This window comes from Capricornis sumatraensis, chromosome 19 (genome assembly GCF_032405125.1).
Source record: "Capricornis sumatraensis isolate serow.1 chromosome 19, serow.2, whole genome shotgun sequence".
In the NCBI taxonomy this organism is placed as follows: domain Eukaryota; kingdom Metazoa; phylum Chordata; class Mammalia; order Artiodactyla; family Bovidae; genus Capricornis; species Capricornis sumatraensis.
The window spans coordinates 7,771,565-7,780,946 of NC_091087.1; the positions used below are offsets into that span (position 1 = coordinate 7,771,565).

The 9,382-nt window shown below is 36.7% G+C and overlaps 1 non-coding gene across 1 annotated transcript; it reads left to right on the forward strand.

Moving 5' to 3' along the window:
* Positions 1-7,988: 7,988 nt before the first annotated feature.
* Positions 7,989-8,055, forward strand: LOC138095631 (small nucleolar RNA SNORD109A). The gene has a single exon (XR_011146381.1). It is a non-coding gene; the product is annotated as a small nucleolar RNA SNORD109A (small nucleolar RNA).
* The last annotated feature ends 1,327 nt before the right edge of the window (positions 8,056-9,382 follow it).

Consider the following 9,382-nt stretch of genomic DNA (forward strand, 5'->3'; position numbering starts at 1 on the left):
AACTTTTTCACTCACCACTTTCACTTTCATCAAGAGGCTTTTTAGTTCCTCCTCACTTGCTGCCATAAGGGTGGTGTCATCAGCATATCTGAGGTTATTGATATTTCTCCTGGCAAGCTTGATTCCAGCTTGTGTTTCTTCCAGTCCAGCATTTCTCATGATGTACTCGGCATACAAGTTAATAAGCAGGGTGACAATATACAGCCTTGACAGACTCCTTTTCCTATTTGGAACCAGCCTGTTGTTCCATGTCCAGTTCTAACTGTTGCTTCCTGACCTCCATACAGATTTCTCAAGAGGCAGGTCAGGTGGTCTGGTATTCCCATCTCTCCCAGGATTTTCCACAGTTTATTGTGATCCACGCAATCAAAGGCTTTGGCATAGTCAATAAAGCAGAAATAGGTGTTCTTCTGGAACTCTCTTGCTTTTTCAATGATCCAGCAGATGTTGGCCACTTGATCTCTGGTTCCTCTGCCTTTTCTAAAGCCAACTTGAACATCAGGAAGTTCACAGTTAATGTATTGCTGAAGCCTGGCCCTGGAGAATTTTGAGCATTACTTTACTAATGTGTGAGATGAGTGCAATTGTGTGGTAGTTTGAGCATTCTTTGGGATTGCCTTTCTTTGGGATTGGAATGAAAACTGACCTTTTCCAGTCCTGTGTCCACTGCTGAGTTTTCCAAATTTGCTGGCATATTGTCAAGGCTATGGTTTTTCCAGTGGTCATGTATGGATGTGAGAGTTAGACTGTGAAGAAAGCTGAGCACTGAAGAATTGATGCTTTTGAGAGTCCCTTGGACTGCAAGGAGATCCAACCAGTCCATCCTAAAGGAGATCAGTCCTGGATGTTCATTGGAGGGACTGACGCTGAAACTGAAATTCCAATACTTTGGCCACCTCATGTGAAGAGTGGATTCATTGGAAAAGACCCTTATCCTGGAAGGGATTGGGGGCAGGAGGAGAAGAGGACAACAGAGGATGAGATGCCTGGATGGCATCACCAACTCGATGCACATGAGTTTGGGTGAACTCTGGGAGTGGTGATGGACAGGGAGGCCTGCCATGCTGCAGTTCATGGGGTCACAAAGAGTCGGACATGACTGAGCAACTGAACTGAACTGAGCTGATATGCTGTTGGAGGGTTGGATGTGTTGTGTTCCAGCTCTGTGGATTTTTTGGCCTGAGGCATCCTAGCACTGGAGCCTAAGGGCTCTTGGGTGGGGCCAGATGTTGGCATCTAATTGGTCACCTCTAGAACAGCTCATGCTAGTGAGTACCCCCCAATACTTCTACCACCAATATTCTTGTCCCTGTAGTGAGTCCCTGTAGAGTTGCCCTCTGCCTCCTCAGGAGACCCTCCAAGTCCAGGAGGTAGGTCTGGCTGAGGCTCCTATGAACTCACTCTTTTTCTTCCTGGGTCCTGGTGCACACAAGACCTTGTGTGTGCCCTCCAAGAGTGTAGTTTGTTTCTCAAAATCCTAAAGTGTCCCCGCAATCCTAGAGTATTCAATTCCTTACATAAATTGGTGTCACTGTAGCTTTTAATGTATTAATATTTATTTTTATTGAAATACAATTGATGTGCAATATTATGTTAGTATCAGGTGTGCTAACAGTCATTTGACACTTATTACATACATTATGAAATAGTCACCACAATAAATTTAGTAACCACTTGTCTTCATATAAAGTCATTACAATGTTATTGACCATATCTCTTATGCTATATACCACATTCCCAAGGCTTATCTATTTTATAGCTTAAAATTCATACCTCTTAATTCCTTTCACCTATTTTACCTATGCGCCCCCACCCCTCTAGAAAACACCATTTTTCTTCTCTGTATTTATGAGTCTGCTTTGGTCTTTTTTTGTATTGACAATTGATTCCACAGTTAAATGAGATCATATGGTATTTGCCATCTGTTTGACTTATTTCACTTACCATAATACTCTGTAAGTCCACCATGTTTTCATAAATGTCAAATTGTATTCTTATGGATGAGTAATATTCAATTATATATATATATATCATATATTTTTATTCATTCGTCTATCAGCAGACACTTAAACTGTTTCCACATCTTGGCTATGTAAATAATGCTGTAATAAACATGGGAGTGAATATATATTTTTTCAATTAGTATCTTTGTTTTATTTGTGTAAATACCCAGCAGTGAAATTGCTGGATTATATAGCAATTGTATTTTAAATATCCTAGGAAGCTCTATACTGTTTTCCATCGTGACTACACCAATTTGCAATGCCACCAAAAATGCATGAGTGCACTTTTCACCACATCCTAAGCAACACTTACTCGTTGTCTTTTTTTATTATTTAATGTAATTCTGATAGGTATAAGGTAGTATTTTATGTTGGTTTTTATTTGCTTTTCCATGATGTTTATTAACGTTAGCATCTTTTCATGTATCTGTTGTCCATCTGTATATCTTCTTTGGAAAAATGTTTGTTCAGGTCCCCAGCTCATTTTTTAATTGGGTGTTTTTTTCTGATGTACAGTTGTATATGTACATCCAAGCTTGTTTTGGTTAGTTGGAGTCACGTTTCCAAATTTTAGAATTATTTGTTCTAGCTCTGTAAGAAAAGAAATACCATGGGTATTTTCATAGGGATTGAATTGAATCTAAGGTTGGCTTGCATACAATGATCGTTTTAAAAATACTAATTCTTCCAATCTATAAGCATGAAGTGTATTTCCATTTATTTGTGTCATCTTCAGTTTCTTTCATCAGTGTCTTATAGTTTTTTGAGAGCAAGATTTTTACCTCCTTGGTTAGAGTTATGCCAGGATATTCTATCCTTTTTGATGCAATTATAAATCAGATTGTTTTCTTAATTTCTGTTTTGATACTTTGTTAGTATATGCTGCTTCCCTAGTGGCTCAGACAGTAAAGCGTCTGCCTGCAATGTGTGAGACCCGGGTTCAATCCCTGCGTTGGGAAGATCCCATAGAGAAGGAAATGGCAACCTACTCCAGTACTCTTGCCTGAAAAATCCCATGGATGGAAGAGCCTTGTAGGCTACAGTTCATGGAGTCGCAAACAGTCAGACACAATAGTGAAGTGAGAGACTTCACTATCAGTATATAGAAATGCAACAGATTTTTTTCATCAATATTGTGTCCTGCAACTCTACTAAAGCCACTGAAGATTTCCAGTAGTTGTTTGGTGATGTCTTGAGAAGTTTTTATATACAGCAGCCTGTCATCTGTAAACAGTGACAGATTTACTTCTTTCCAATTTAGTTCTACTTTTTGTCTGATTTTTGTGGCTAGGACTTCCAATGTTATGCTAAATAAAACTGGTAAGAATGGGTATCCTTGTCTTACTCCTGATCTCAGAGATGTATTTAATTTTTCACCACTGAATTGATGTTAGCTGTAGGCTTGTCATAAATGGCCTTTATTTTGTTGTGTTTATTCTATACCTAATTTGTTGGAATTTTTATTCCTCAATTTGATAGGAATATCACATTGATTGATTGTGAATATTGAACCACCCTTGCATTCCTAGGCTAAATCCTAGGAATTAGGTAGCCATCTAGTCCTTGACATTTTTGTTAGAAGTATTAAAACTAATGATTCTTTTTTATTACTGCTAATTTGGTGTCTATACTGTCTGTTTTTTTTATGATTCTATCTTGGCAGATTGTATATTTTTAGGAATTGATTCATTTTTTTGAGGTTTTCCATTTTATTGGTGTATATTGTTCATAGTCAGAGAAGGCAATGGCACCCCACTTCAGTACTCTTGCCTGGGAAATCCCATGGACGGAGGAGCCTGGTAGGCTACAGTCCATGGGGTCACGAAGTGTCGGACACGACTGAGCGACTTCACTTTTTTTCAATTTCATGCACTGGAGAAGGAAATGGCAGCTCACTCCAGCATTCTTGCCTGGAGAATCCCAGAGACAAAGGAGCCTGGTGGGCTGCCATCTATGGGGTCACAGAGAGTTGGACATGACTGACGTGACTTAGCAGCAGCAGCAGCATTGTTCATAGTAATCTCTTATGATATTTTGTATTTCTGTGGTGCTGATTGTAACATTTTATTTTTATTACTGATTTTATTTGAACCTGCTCTCTTTCTTGGGGATTCTTGGTATCATTGAATTTTCTACTATTTCTTAGTCTCTTATTATTTCCAATTTTATCTTTATTATTTCTTTTCTTTTAATAACTTTTGGGTTTGTTTGCTCTTTTTTCTAGTTCCTTTAGATGTAATTTTATATTGTTTGAGATGTGATTGTTTTCTGAAGTAGGTTTGTGTAATTATAAACTTTCATCTTAGAGCTGCTTTTGCGGCTAATATTTTGGAATGTTGTCTTTAGATTTTCATTTGTCTTCAGGTATATTATTTTTTTAATTTATTCGTTTTAGTTGGAGGCTAATTACTTTACAATATTGTGGTGGTTTTTGCCATACATTGACATGAATCAGACATGGGTGTACATGTTTCCCCCCATCCGGAAGCCCTCTTCCACCTCCCTCCCCATCCCATCCCACCAAATTTGATTGCCCTGTTTCATGCCTTGAACTTGGACTGGTCATCTATTTCACATATGGTAATATACATGTTTCAATGCTATTCTCTCAAATCATTCCACCCTTACCTTCTCCCAGGGTCCAAAAGTCTTTTCATTACATCTGTGTTTCTTTTGTTGTCTTGCATATAAGGTTGTTGTTTTTATTGTTTAGACTCCATGTTTTTGCATTCTGTGCCACTTTTCTTGTAATTGATTTCTAGTATATAATTGTGATTAGAAAAAATGCTTGATGTGATTTCAATTTTCTTAAATTTATTGAGACATCTTTGTGGCCTAGTATGTGATCTATCCTGGAGAATGTTCCATGTGTATTTGAAAATAATATTTATTTTGCTGCTTTTGGCTGGAATGTTCTACATATATCTATTAAGGCTACATGATCTAATGTTTCACTTAAGCCCAATATTTCCTCATTGATTTTCTGTATGGATGATCTATGTATCCATTGAGGTAACTGTGGTATAAAAGTCCTATGTGTGTGTTAGTCGCTCAGTCATGTTCAACTCTTTGCAAGCTGCCAGTCTCCTCTGTCCTTGGAATTGTCCAGGTAAGGATACTGAAGTGGGTAGTCATTCCCTTCTCCACGTGATCTTCCAGACCCAGGGATTGAACCCAGGTCTCCTGTGTTTCAGGTAGATTCTTTACCATCTAAGCTAGCAGGGAAGCCTAAAAGTCCTGTACTATTATTTTATTACTGTCAGTTTCTGTCTTTATGGTTGTCACTATTTGCTTTATGTTTTTAGATGATCCTATGTTGAATGCATAGATCTTTTCTATTGTTATATCTTATTGCTAGGTTGATCACTTAATCATTATATAATATCCTTTTTTGTTTCTTATACAGTCTGTTTCAAGTGTATTTTGTCTGATATAAATATTTCTATTCAAGATTTTTTTTGTTTCCATTCACATGAAATGCCTGTTTTTATTCCTTATTTTCAGTCTGTATATATCTTTAAATCTGAAATGAGTTTATAGGTAGTATATAGTGTGTGTGTGTGTGTGTGTGTGTATATATATATCCTGTTTTTATATTTATTTAGCACCATTATATGTCTTTTGAGTGGAATACTCAGTCCATTACAGCTATAAAGTAATTAGTGGTAATTATGTACTTATTTCCATTTTGTTAATTGTTTCCTCTTTAAAAAAAAAACTATGTGTTAAAAAATGTATCCTATCCTATGTGTTCAATATGAACACATGTCTTCTGTGGCTATGGAGTATAAACCTTTCAGATAGAAGAAGTATCACACTGAATACTTTGCATACTTTAATAATCTTTTAGGTGATATAACCCAAGTTCACAGTTAACTACTGTTTCTTTAGACCTGGGTTCGATTGTTTCTATTATACCAAATATACATATCAGCACTGAAAATCACTTCACTGCAATAGCACTTCATGTATCTTTCTAGACAGAGGAATCTTGAGATGCTTCTGGAGTTGCCCTTATAACCAAAGTTACTATAAAGTCAAATACCCACCTGTGCTGTTTTCCCTATAAGCTGCATGCAAGTGGTAAACTCTCAAGAGAATTCATATGGTGTAAGGAATGCTTATTGGCTGGCAGTTGTCCTGTCTGGATCAAGGATGAGCAGAAGTATCAGGGTTACTGAAATCCAGCCAAGTGGCCTTAGACAAGTAACACTCCCAGAACTGGCTTAATTGATAACAACCTCAAATATCTCTGAACACCCCTACCACATGCATTGCATTTTTTAATCACAGGATATTTTTATATCATAAGGTATTTATATAGTCTTTATTATATACAACTTTAGAATTTTCCATTTCAGATAACTGCTCTGTCATTTGCATAGTTCAGTAGAGAGGATTATAGGCTATTTGTTCATGGGAAATAGATGGGGAAACAGTGGAAGCAGTGTCAGACTTCATTTTTGGGGGGCTCCAAAATCACTGCAGATGGTGATTGTAGCCATAAAATTAAAAGACGCTTACTCCTTCGAAGAAAAGTTATGACCAACCTGGATAGTATACTCAAAAGCAGAGACATTACTTTGCCGACTAAGGTCTGTCTAGTCAAGGCTATGGTTTTTCCTGTAGTCATGTATGGATGTGAGAGTTGGTCTGTGAAGAAGGCTGAGCGCTGAAGGATTGATGCTTTTGAACTATGGTGTTGGAGAAGACTCTTGAGAGTCCCTTGGACTGCAAGGAGATCCAACCAGTCCATTCTGAAAGAGATCAGCCCTGGGATTTCCTTGGAGGGAATGATGCTGAAGCTGAAGCTCCAGTACTTTGGCCACCTCATGTGAAGGGTTAACTCATTGGAAAATACTCTGATGCTGGGAGGGATTAGGGGCAGGAGGAGAAGGGGACGGCAGAGAATGAGATGGCTGGATGGCATCACTGACTCGATGGACGTGAGTCTGAGTGAACTCCAGGAGTTGGTGATGGACAGGAAGGCCTGGCATGCTGTGATTCATGGGGTCACAAAGAGTCAGACACGACTGAGTGACTGAACTGAACTGAAAAAACTCAGAGAGGGAACAAGTGGATAAGTGAAATAGGAAGGGTGACAGTGCATGAAGCAACTGTGAAGTTTGTGGAAAGAAATGCCTATATGATTAATTAAAATGGAATCATTCGTGGTTTGATCTGATCTATTTTCTTTGTGGTGTTTTGCTGCAGGTCAAAAACTAGAACAAGTTACCATCCTTTCACGTGAACAAGTTATTTTCAAAGAAGGAAAGTGAGCAGCTACACTGGTACAGTTGTAATTCTTATGTGTTTTATAACTAATGATGTCAATAGTCAATGTCTGCGAGGTCATTCCTTCAGAGAATCAAGGGAGAATACTTTTATGACAGATATATCTTTTCTTGTGAATGTCTGTATATGGTTCAAGGAATTCTGATTATTGTTTCTTCCCTTTTTAGGACCTTTTTTATAAACAGTAACATGAATAATTTTGGAGAGTCGTTGTCATATTTCCTTTCTTCAACATTTTGTATTGAATGACAATAATCTTGTAATTAAATGCAAATATGCTAAACATTGTTACTTTTAATTTTTATCTGGCACATACAGAACGTAGATGCTTCTACTTATATTTGTACTGTAACTATACTACATATAACTTTGCTACATTATTTAAATTTTCAAATTTTTAGTTAAATTTTCTTTATTTCCCCAATAGATTTTATCTAATTTTATTAGAACAATTCAAAGTCACAGTTTTCTTCATATATATACATATACATATATATATATGAGGGTTTATATATATGTATATATATATATATATATATATATATGAATTTCATTATTCTTTCATTATTCAGGAACTAAATATAATGTTTACTATACCAGGTACTGTTCTTTATTCATAATGCAGTAGGTAAGCCTGAAGGAAATGAGCCTGGCTATGGAAATGCTTATTTGTTGGGAGGGTGCTTGTCTGGATCGATGATGAGAAAAACTGTCTGAGGATGCTGAGGGACTCATTCCAGATGTCAATCTGAGGTCCAGATGAATGCCCCTCTAACCAAACAAGTAAGACTCTCAGAGCCTGGCTCTACGTGGTGACACCTCAGTAACAACATGCCAATGTTAGCATGTTTTTTTTCTTTCTCAAAGAAAAGGGCATTAGTGTCCTATCCTGTAAGGCAGTATATATACCATTATGATATAGTGATCAATTTTGCTTTATTTTGCTCTCTTTGAACAAAGAGTCATAAACATGACTTTATATATACATGTGTGGCTTTCCTGGTGGATCAGTGCTAAAGAACCCACCTGCCAATGCAGGAGATGTGGACTTAATCCCTGGGTCAGAAAGATCCCCTAGAGAAGGAAATTGCAACCCACTCCAGTATTCTTGCCTGGGAAATCCCAGACAGATGAGCCTGGTGGGCTACAGAGGAGCCAGGTGGGCTACAGTCCATGGGGCTGCAAAAGAGTCGGATATGACTAAAGCACTTAAAAAACAACAAATATACTTGTATATAGGAAATAGTTCTTGAGTAAGGAATGAGAAAGTGAAAAAGGTTAAATTAAGAAGGGGACAAGCAACTGTGATAGGTACTGAAAGTCTCATTAAAGTTGGACTTAAAGAAGGTAACATCACATGCATGCAGTAAATAATGGTAACAAGTAAAATTTGGTAAACCAAATTTTAGTTCTTTGTTATTTCTGCTATTGAATATCTTCTAAGACTCTGCTTTCCTTTTTGTCATGTTTTGCTGAGACAGCAGGACTGGAATCAGGTCTTCCATTCAGAGGATGGGGTGAGTAGCTATTTGAAATTCATTTATCATATGCTCTGTACCAGGTCCTGAGATTTCTCTGTTTATCTTGAGAATATTTTGGTGATGTGTCCTTTTGCTCACTAAGGTCACTTACATTATTAAATCTTTATAACTTCTTCTTTTGTTTTGACTTTTTTCTGCTTTGATGGAAAAATGTCGAATATTAGAGAATTTTTGGCAATTTCATAGTGGATCAAAAAATTATTGTAGTAAAATTCTATACATGCCAAAATATTTTGAGATTTCCTCATCTTTTTAGTTGTTGGGATTTCAGGATACCAACACAGTAATTCATAAGTTTTGTGATCTCAGTGCATTATATTTTTGTTTCTGCTTTAGCATAAATTAGTTGTTTGATTAACATAAATTAGTTGTCATTCATTTTTGCACTATGGAAAGTTGTACATGAACTTTTTAGATCTCTTCAAGACCATGAAGTTTTTATATGATAAATGTTGTTCCTTTTGAAACACAAAATAGTTCAATTTTTGGTATTGTATTGTACTAGAAAAAGAGTATTATTTAAAGATATTAAATAGAGAAATA